Genomic DNA, 9,665 nt, shown 5'->3' with positions numbered 1-9,665 from the left:
TTTGATAGGAGAAATTACTGCAATAAGAAGAAAAAAAAAACGAAAATAAAAAGGGAGAGGGAAAGTCGAACGCGTCGCGGAATCTGTGTTTCGGTGTTTCGGAGCCAAGGTCTCTCTCGTTGCGGATCTGCCGAAATATTGCCGCGTAACGCGCTGTACGTTAATGCAGGTCGGGTTTTACACGTTCACTGCAATCATCCAAGGTCATAATGCAAGCGATGATTTTGAAATATGTAAGAAGAAAAAAAGAATCGCGAGTATCGATATCAATCCGCGGAAAGAAGAAATGACACGATGATTCGTCTCAAGCTTTCGTATTAACCCACTAAAATTTTTTCAAACAAAATTCTTGTACATCGAACAAATTTTCTGCATCTTCCGCTCAGATCATGGTAAGCATGTAAATTAACTGTACACATAAGTCAAGTATTATTTACAACGCTTATAGACAATTGAAATGGGTGCATCCCCATTGTGCATACATATAATGTACATATTATTTGAATCGTGATATTATTATGACCGTAAAATAAGTTGAAAAATATATCGCTATATCTTGTTATTGAATCAATTATTTAATTATGTTTCTCGAGTTTTTTCCAATTTAATCTTGAACGATAATTTTAAACAGTTTATTTTTGATAATTTTATCGAATTAGCCGGGGAGTATTGTTAAAGATAAGTATTTTACACGCGCGCATGTATGCGAAAGGTATCAATCGAATTAATTTTTAATATTAACAGTCTTGTCAACCCTGTTCCGGATGCCCAATGCGACCTTATCCACTGGAAGAGTCATGCCCGCCTAGATTCGTCTGCCCTAGTAACTCGCCGCGTTACATCTGCATCGAACCGCCAATTCCTCAAAAACCGCAGTGGAAACCTTGTTGCATTCGGAAATACGGTTCTTTCTGTCGTACTCATGCTTATCAACGAAAAAGTTTGCGCTCCCGTTACAATGACTTGATGACTCAATGGTGAAAATCTCATGAGCCATGGCGAGTGTTGTTGGACATAACGTCCTATTGCTTTTGGAAATATTGCTGCGTGTCGCGTTACTGATCAGCGGCAGAGGATTTTTGATCTTCGTGAATTTTCAATGACAAATAAAAGTTCTTCTCTAAAATATATTCGATTGCATCCGACAATTGCAATGTTTACATCGCAGTATTGAAAATTCATGAATAAAAAGCGAATAGATTTAAATATGTATTGTAATAAATAATATATATGATTAATCATAACTTAAAAAAAGCAAAATAAAAGAATAATTGATTAAATTTTGTTTTAATTATTAATATTATTATTAAATATATATATATAATAATACATAAAAAAATTTTTTATATAAATATCCATTAAATAATGTATTTAGTGCCTTGTTTAACTTGAGATAAATATTTATATATATAAAGTTATTATTATTCACAAATTTTTTCCATCAACGAAGTAGCGTAAACCGAAACCGCCATCAGTTCTTGAAACGCAAAACGCTGTGACGCTAATCTCATTCATTTTTTTCCTTATCTTTCGCGCATAGTTGACGAAATACGCCGCGCTTACCGGACAGACGTATCGTCTAGCCAGACAGAATCGCGATGCGTGCGTCGGCTGCATTCTCGGCCATGGGGAGGTGAAAAACGTGCGTAAGCGATGCGTGCCAGACGGCAACGAGAGGAAACGGAAACGGCTGATAGGAGGTTTATCTTAAAAAATTCATCCCGAGGAATCGTGTTCGAATCGGAACACGAAACGTCCTTTCCTCTCGCGCGACAGCACGCAGGTACAGCCACGGTTACGCACGTGCGTGCATCGACACGCAGCGCGCGCTCGCGCGTGCGGCCTTGCGCGAGGTCGTCAGCATCTGGCAAAATTGTGAATCGTCTCGACGGAGCGATTGCGAGTTTCGAGAAGGATCTGGAAGATGTGTTTAAGGTACATATACACCGAAAGATATTAAAAATTAATTATTCTGATTCTCATAAGATTCCATCTAACATCTTCATTAATAAATTCATCAACTTGATTGAATGAACGCATGTTTCGCATTACATTAAATTAAATTCGCGTCAAAATAAATGAATATTTTCTTTATAAGAAAATATCCATTATTTTTAAGAAAATAATTAAGAATTTACTACCGCTATATTTATAAAAAATTGTGTATGCATTTTTAAAGATATGTTAATCTTTTATTTGCAGAAGAGAAGATATTTTTTACTTCTATAAAAATTGCATTTATATATATGCATATATACATATATATATGTATAGCCAAGTTCTAATAATGTGCTCTTCCAATAATGTGCTCTGATTAATTTCGCCACATGAGACCGAGAAAGTTAGTCGGATATGATTTACTATAAACTACTTAGACTCGACGAAATATTAATTGCAGATTGTTATCGCTAGTTACTTCATTTAAGTGAGAAGTTGGAAAGAAAACGGATCCTTTACAGGGAAACGTCGTCGCTCAGTTAAATTTTTGCATGATAATGATCAGCCTCGCGTGCAAAATTAACCAAGAGCACATTATTGACATTTGATTGATTGTGAGTTGTTTTGTCTCATTCGACATACTCACCGAACATAGCGTCTTCAGACTATTATTTATTCCGATAGATGCAGCACGCCTTTCCGACAAAAAATTTAGAAAGTTTTCTTAGAAGTGTATTTTGGATATAAAACATATGTGTATTTTAAAAAGGAAGTCTCCTTAAAGAGTCTGACAATATCGGTTGAAAAAGAAACCATGGTTTAAAAAGAAAGAAAATACAACTGCGTCTTTTCTCAAGCCGTGTTTTTCTCAAAACACGCAATACGGAGGGTTCAATTATCGGAATATGCTTTTAGGATTTGTACGAAAGCCCATCTCCTAACTGATCTCTTAGCCCTTAGACGAATTAGGACTCGACCTGCATTTTACAATTCTCGGAAAGCTCTAATATCTTTTGTCTTGGTCCTGAGACTTTCGTTATTTTACACGAGAAGAATAAAACCGCCAACGAATACGGCGTCATTTCCTACTTAAGCCTGTGCTTTGAAATCTCTCCTTACTCATCCTCTTCTAAGAAAGTCATTCGCGCAGGCAAGATTTCTTCCCGTAATCATCATTCATCCATGACGAGCCGATCACCCCGGTGGTCCAATTCAATGATTCACGATACGGAGCAGGATATTTCACGCATTTATCAATTACGGGCGCAATATACGCGAGACGATTTTAATTCCAAACCATTTCTAGGAAATATTCAAAATGATCTTGAATCTTGTGCAAAACGGAGGGTCGGAGACGTTGTCAACCTTGACAGACCACTTTCCCTTTCTCCAATCATTCTTTTTTCATGCAAGTCCTTTCTTTCGTAATAATTTTTTTCTGTTAAATCTTACATAGTTTCCACTCCTGGAATCGACGACCCACTTTGTATTACGTGTTCTCGCAACCGCTAATGTGTTACCACTAGAATGTCGTAATCCTAACGCCGTTAATCGTATTCGATTCGCTATAGACGATGATTTCATTATCTCTATGACGATCAACACAGATTTTATTAAAGATGAAAAATGTAGAAGAGAAAAGAATTTCGTTTTTATCGTACGTATTTTTTCTATATAGAAAAGCCACTTTTGCATTTTTTGACGATATTAAAAGCATTTAAAAAATGAAAATTTTTCAACAAACATGAAATTTATCTAAAAATAAATACAATTCATTTTTATCTTATATTATCTTATATTACACGGACGTCGACCTTTTTCAAATGAGAGTAAATATTATTTTTGTGATTTGCATCTATGCTCTTTTCTCCTCGAAAATATCGGATTTTATCTTATCCATATGTGCCGTAAACTTCTTAGGGTGTGGTACGACCAGCGGGGTGTAGAAGCCGCTTCATGATCAAAGCGTCTCCTGCGCAGTTCATCGACCCAGAGCGGCATCGGAAGAATGAAAAGGAAGATCAGGACGAGAGAGCGAGGATGAGAACGAATAGAGGGAAAGGAGCCGAGGAATAATCCAAGTCCAGAATCTGGTATATGCGATAGTATGAAACGTATTGGTCGACCCTTTTCGAAATCCTCAGCATCGAGTATCTTGCACCCTCGTTAATCAAAACTGCCTGGGATCCTTTCCCAAGGGCCGAGCCACCCCCGGTTGTAACGTCCGGTGAAGAGTTCACACGCCCGCGCTGCATTCCATCATCAATTTCTTAGTGTTGGAGGAGTTACCTAAACGTACGACGGATTTCGAAGAATCTTGAATCCGAGAGAACAGAGAAAGCTTCTTCGTGTTCTTGGTTAGATTGGATAAATTCGCCTCACTCCCGTGCATCTCGGACAGGATAAATCCATTGCTTCTTACGAAATATGCGACGAGCATTGCAAGTGATCTACAGGATGTATCATATATGTTTTAATTAAAAAGAAAACGAGAGATCTTTAAATTTCGAAAGCAACTCTTTGGAAATAAAGTCATGCTTGCCATAAGAAGTCCGCTTCGATCTAATTTGCTAATGTATTTAACTTGTCAAAAATTCAATATATTTTTATCTCAAAAAAAAAAAAACATATTTAAAAAATTACTTGGTTGCTACGCTCTCCGATTATTGATACTAGATGTGATAGAATAAGTCAACCTTGAAACTTAATAAATATTGTATTTTTGTTGATGCGAAATATCGAAATTATGATTCGGATATAAGACGGAAGGGAGAGAATCTTTTATTAAGAAGAAAACACATAAGTTGTGTGGTTGCCAATTCCTCTAAATCTTTTAGTTTCAAATATCAATCAACGTGCGAATGCAATATTTAAGAGGAGAAATGTGCAAAGAGTGCGCCATTTGTCATCCTATCGGATTACGTTTCAAAGTACATTAGGAAATTGCTACACAGATCGCTACTTTTTCAGCTATCGAACAGCTGTTTCTTCGATTCCTGAACTTGAAGGAGATCATCGCAAATGAAAATAATATAACGATACCGAAAATGAAATTTTCGACTGAACTGTATCATTTTATTAGTCTACATTTGATAATTTTATATTTTACCGTTGATTGATTCCATTTAATTTATTTTATATCGATATACGATCTCTCACCATCTTCGATATTATTTAAATTTACGCTAAAGATGGTCGAAAAATGGGCTAAAACGTTCATTATTATTTATGATCAATTGAATTTTTTAGTTGAATAAAAATATGCGTTTTATCTATCGCGCTGGCTCTTATTTGCAATTTTTTCTACTATTTATAATGTTTATAATTAAATTTTACTCAATTTAACTTTGCAAATTATAACAATATCGCGATTATTTTTCGCTACGAATTTTTTAGATTAAAATTCCAACGTCTTAATAGTTCTAATAGTATTCCATTCAACGACTTCCTAAGTGTTTCTTAACCCATTTTCCGAATGATTTTGCACGTTGCGTCCCTATTGTGTATCGAATGGCAACAAATAACGAACCCTCGAGAGAAAGTTCTGTGGTCTGCGAGTTTCTCAAGCTGTTTGTCAGGAGCACTTCCTGCACGAATGCACATTCAGCCATTCTTTCTTACGTTCCTACAAAACTGTGCACCAAACATTTCGTGCGATCCAAACGTAATCGAATACAAAGCTTGATAGCAAATATATGATTCTGCTGAAATAAATAGTAACACTCCATTAGTTTTTTTCTAGTTTTTAACAAAATATATGTTAAGCAAGAAGCGTAATAAATTAGCTTATTACAAGAATATTTAGTTAATTACAGGAATTTCTTCAACTATTTGTAATTTTATACTGTTTTTAAGCATTTGTTTATTAATCAGCGTCAAATTGCGTAATATAGTTGCTAATCTTTATATTAATTCCCCCAATAAAGTTTAACATATTTTTTAAAATGATTTACTACAAATTTGCTTTCTTGACGACGACATATTAACTCATTGTGTCGAACAAGTAAAAATCTAGACCGACGTTTGAAAAAGATAAATTTAAGTGAAGGAGATAAAGAGTTTTTGCGTTTGCGAGACCTTTTCAGATTTGTGAGGATGATTCTAAGAATCCAGCGGATCTTTTGACTTGACCATTGCTCGCTCCCCTGCATATTAAAGCTAAAAGTACAAAGCCGAAATTTGCCCAGTGAGTATCGTGAGAATCAATGTGAGTGCTATTGCTAGTATTGTAGAAAAAAATCGTAGTCTTAACCGATTACACACGCAGACAATATTATTCGATATACATATATGTATTATACAATAGATAATTTACTATAAAAAATCCTTTAAATAATTTTTTTCAAAGTTGACTAGATTCATAATGTTTCTGTCACTTGCAGATATAATATTTCCATTTTCTGATATTATTTATATGTTCTTTATTTATATATAAAAAATACGAGTCTCTAAATTTAAAATAATCATAAATCAAATCTTTAACTAGAATTGAAGTTTACTTTGCAATATATAATTATAAAATATATGTATCTTTATAATTTATATAGAAATATTAAAAAACTCTTGCAATCATAAAATATTTGTCCCTTTTATTATTTTGTTTACCGAAAAAGTTTGTATTTTAAACGGATTAGTAAAGTTCTTCGGCTACACTGCAAAATCGCGCAAAAGTGATCTCATTATTAACATCCGTCAAATCGATATCGGCCATAACCTTGGCCTGTTGCAAGAATACTATGCACACCAACTAGGTTTCTTTCGTCGTATTATTCGTCTGATATGCATGTATATCGACAGCTATCGACGTATATTGACATACCGGATATAAAGCTCAAACAACCGCTCACTCTTGACATTTCATGACAGTTTGATATCAGCAAGCGAATAGAACAAGCTTACGAATATATATTTTATGAATGTTATCTTCCTTTTACTCTATATTCACTTCTCAGATAACAATATTACTCAATATTATTGAATATTTTTTTTGTATCCTTTCATACATATTTTAGAAAAATATACGTTTCCCGATAAACAAATTATTTACACATAAAAATAAAATAATAATGACAAGAAACACTTAGTAAATATATTCGCGTAAAATTACCATAAACCTCTTAAATTTTGTATTTGATCAATATTATATAATACGAATTTTCCTTTTGCATTATAGAGCGTTACATTCATTAACTTTTTAATCTGTCATTCCTAAATTTATCACTTAAAGATAAGCAATTATACGGATGGACAAGTTATCACTTAAAATGTGATCTTGACTTTTATATATTTTGATGGAGGGTATTACCCTGTCATATATGTGACAGGGCATATCACACAGAGTTACTTCCTCAAAAACTATAAGAAATACGGTGACAAAATCCATTTTTTTTAAATGTCTCAGAGCTTGTTGAAATGGTAATATGATTGGAATGTTCAATAGTGATAAGTGTGTCTAAAAAAATATCTTTTGTATCACTTATGTATAAATATTCGATATCTAAACTTCCTTTATAAAACCTATTTAATCTTTGATATGCAATTATCTAATGGTTAACAAACGCAATAACTTTTTCGATCGTATTTTATCACGTCATTCCATCGAACGCATCTTTCTCTTTCTCTTTTTCTCGCTCAAATACATTAATCTGCTGCCAAGTAAACAGGAAAGACGTCGATAAAATATTCCACGAGAAGTCGAGATTTCCTCGAATATTTATTATATCGATAAGCGAAAGCCCTCGAATTGGCGGGTGTCATAGACAGTTGAGGGACAGCGATCTGAGACTGTATTGAGAGGGTCGGTCGATATTTAGGCGCCAGGCAACCTGACGCCTATACTGCGGGCGTTTCCACGTCGCTTAGCCCATTTTACACGTTGACGGCACGTGCGACAGCTTTTCGACGGAGGCCTCCCTCTTTTTCCTTCAATTTTGAGGGTCGTTCACTCGCAGGAGATAGGAACGACGTTAGGATCGCTCCTTTATCGTGTACACTCGTGTACATTCGCTTGCATTTGACATATCAGCGATATATAGATATTAGCCATATCAAGAAAATTTTCCAATTTTCCAATTTACAGAGATATCCGAACAATCTTGCACCATGATATTCTCTCAAATTCTGTCGTTTTACAGACAGCGGGTGGTAAACTGCGCGTTCCTTTAAGAGCGAGAGAACTTTGTTATAGAAATGTCAAGATATTTTCATGTCTCTTCAGAGGAAGAGATATGATAACAAATTAGAGCTGATTGTTTTAAAAGTGGCGCTATAACTATATATCCTAAATCAAATACATATTTGAAACATCATGAATATTTTATAATACGCAAATTTAGATTAATGTAATAGATTTGCTCTATTCAAATTTATCATTCTAGAGATTTATATTTTCTACATTTTAAATAAACAGTTACAAAAAAAAGATTAAAAAAAAAAATGAATAAATAAGTAAGTACCCATACAGCACAGATCATTGCAATTCTAGAGATTTATATTTTCTACATTTTAAATAAACAGTTACAAAAAAAAGATTAAAAAAAAGAATGAATAAATAAGTAAGTATTGGTCACTTCAAAGATGCAATATTTTTCAAAATAAATCCTATCGTCTATTAACCGCAAAATCAATTTGATATGAAAATGTAAATGAAAGATTTAAAAACAGTACAAATTCAGATTTAGTCGCTATAGATTTTAATGTATGCAAAGCACCGTCTCACATTATCCGCAGTAATTCGTCTTTCATCAGGCGATCGTGTTTACGATGCAAAAATATCAAAGAATGCCGTTATCATCAATTACGTCAACTACATATCCAATCTCTGAACTCGAAATGAGCGCATTAACGATGCACTTTGACATTAGCGATGCAAGGGAGGTGCGTCTTGATTTCGTCGTAAAACGCAATTACGTAATTTTTTTAGAATGATCTTTTAGAATCCGCCTAAAATTTCAAATCTCATTATGATAATAGAGCGAATCACGTTTTTATATCGTCGCATCTATGAAAACTGTGAATTCTCTGTCCCTTTTTCTCTCTCTCTTTCTCTCTCCGTGATTATGCATAATAATTATAGGAAAACGAGAGGAAAGAAAATTAAATAATTTTACGCTGTCCATTAAATTCGAGATGATATCCAAAAGGAATTAGAATTTTAATTAAAGTTTTATTTCATTTAAAATTCTAATTCTTTTTATACTCTTTATATTTAATAATATTATATAAAAATTAATTGCATAACAGATTCTCTTGTCTTTACAATCTCATATTATTGCATCTCTATATGTATTGCTGTCTCCTACATACTTTTGACGCTTGCACACTTTTCCTCGCCGACTGTACATAACACGTACGCTTTCCAGTTTATGTGATATATGTCTTTTTAATTACTACTTTTCTATTAAAAGCGCAAACCGGAGAACTTATCAAAAGCTCTCTTCATTTCCGCTCACACGTGCAGCGGGATAGATATCATCTCGGTCAAGGCTATTCTCTTTGAGTAACAAAGATACAACTGATAAAATACGATCGAAGTCATTGTGAATTAAGGTAATATGTACTTGTTTCGTGCGCTTTTCACATTTCCTTCGTATCTTTTTAGATATTTCAGAATTATTATTTATTACATCGCTAGCTTACACCTTTTCAAAATACACACACTATGCGAGTTACATTATTACGTAATACATGCTAGAACAATACAAATAAAAAAGTGTTTTTTCAGGGAA

The sequence above is a fragment of the Formica exsecta genome, unplaced genomic scaffold (assembly GCF_003651465.1).
Source record: "Formica exsecta isolate Colony F162 unplaced genomic scaffold, ASM365146v1 scaffold66, whole genome shotgun sequence".
In the NCBI taxonomy this organism is placed as follows: Eukaryota; Metazoa; Arthropoda; class Insecta; order Hymenoptera; family Formicidae; genus Formica; species Formica exsecta.
The sequence above is the reverse complement of the archived record's forward strand: the minus strand, read 5'-3'. Positions refer to the sequence as shown.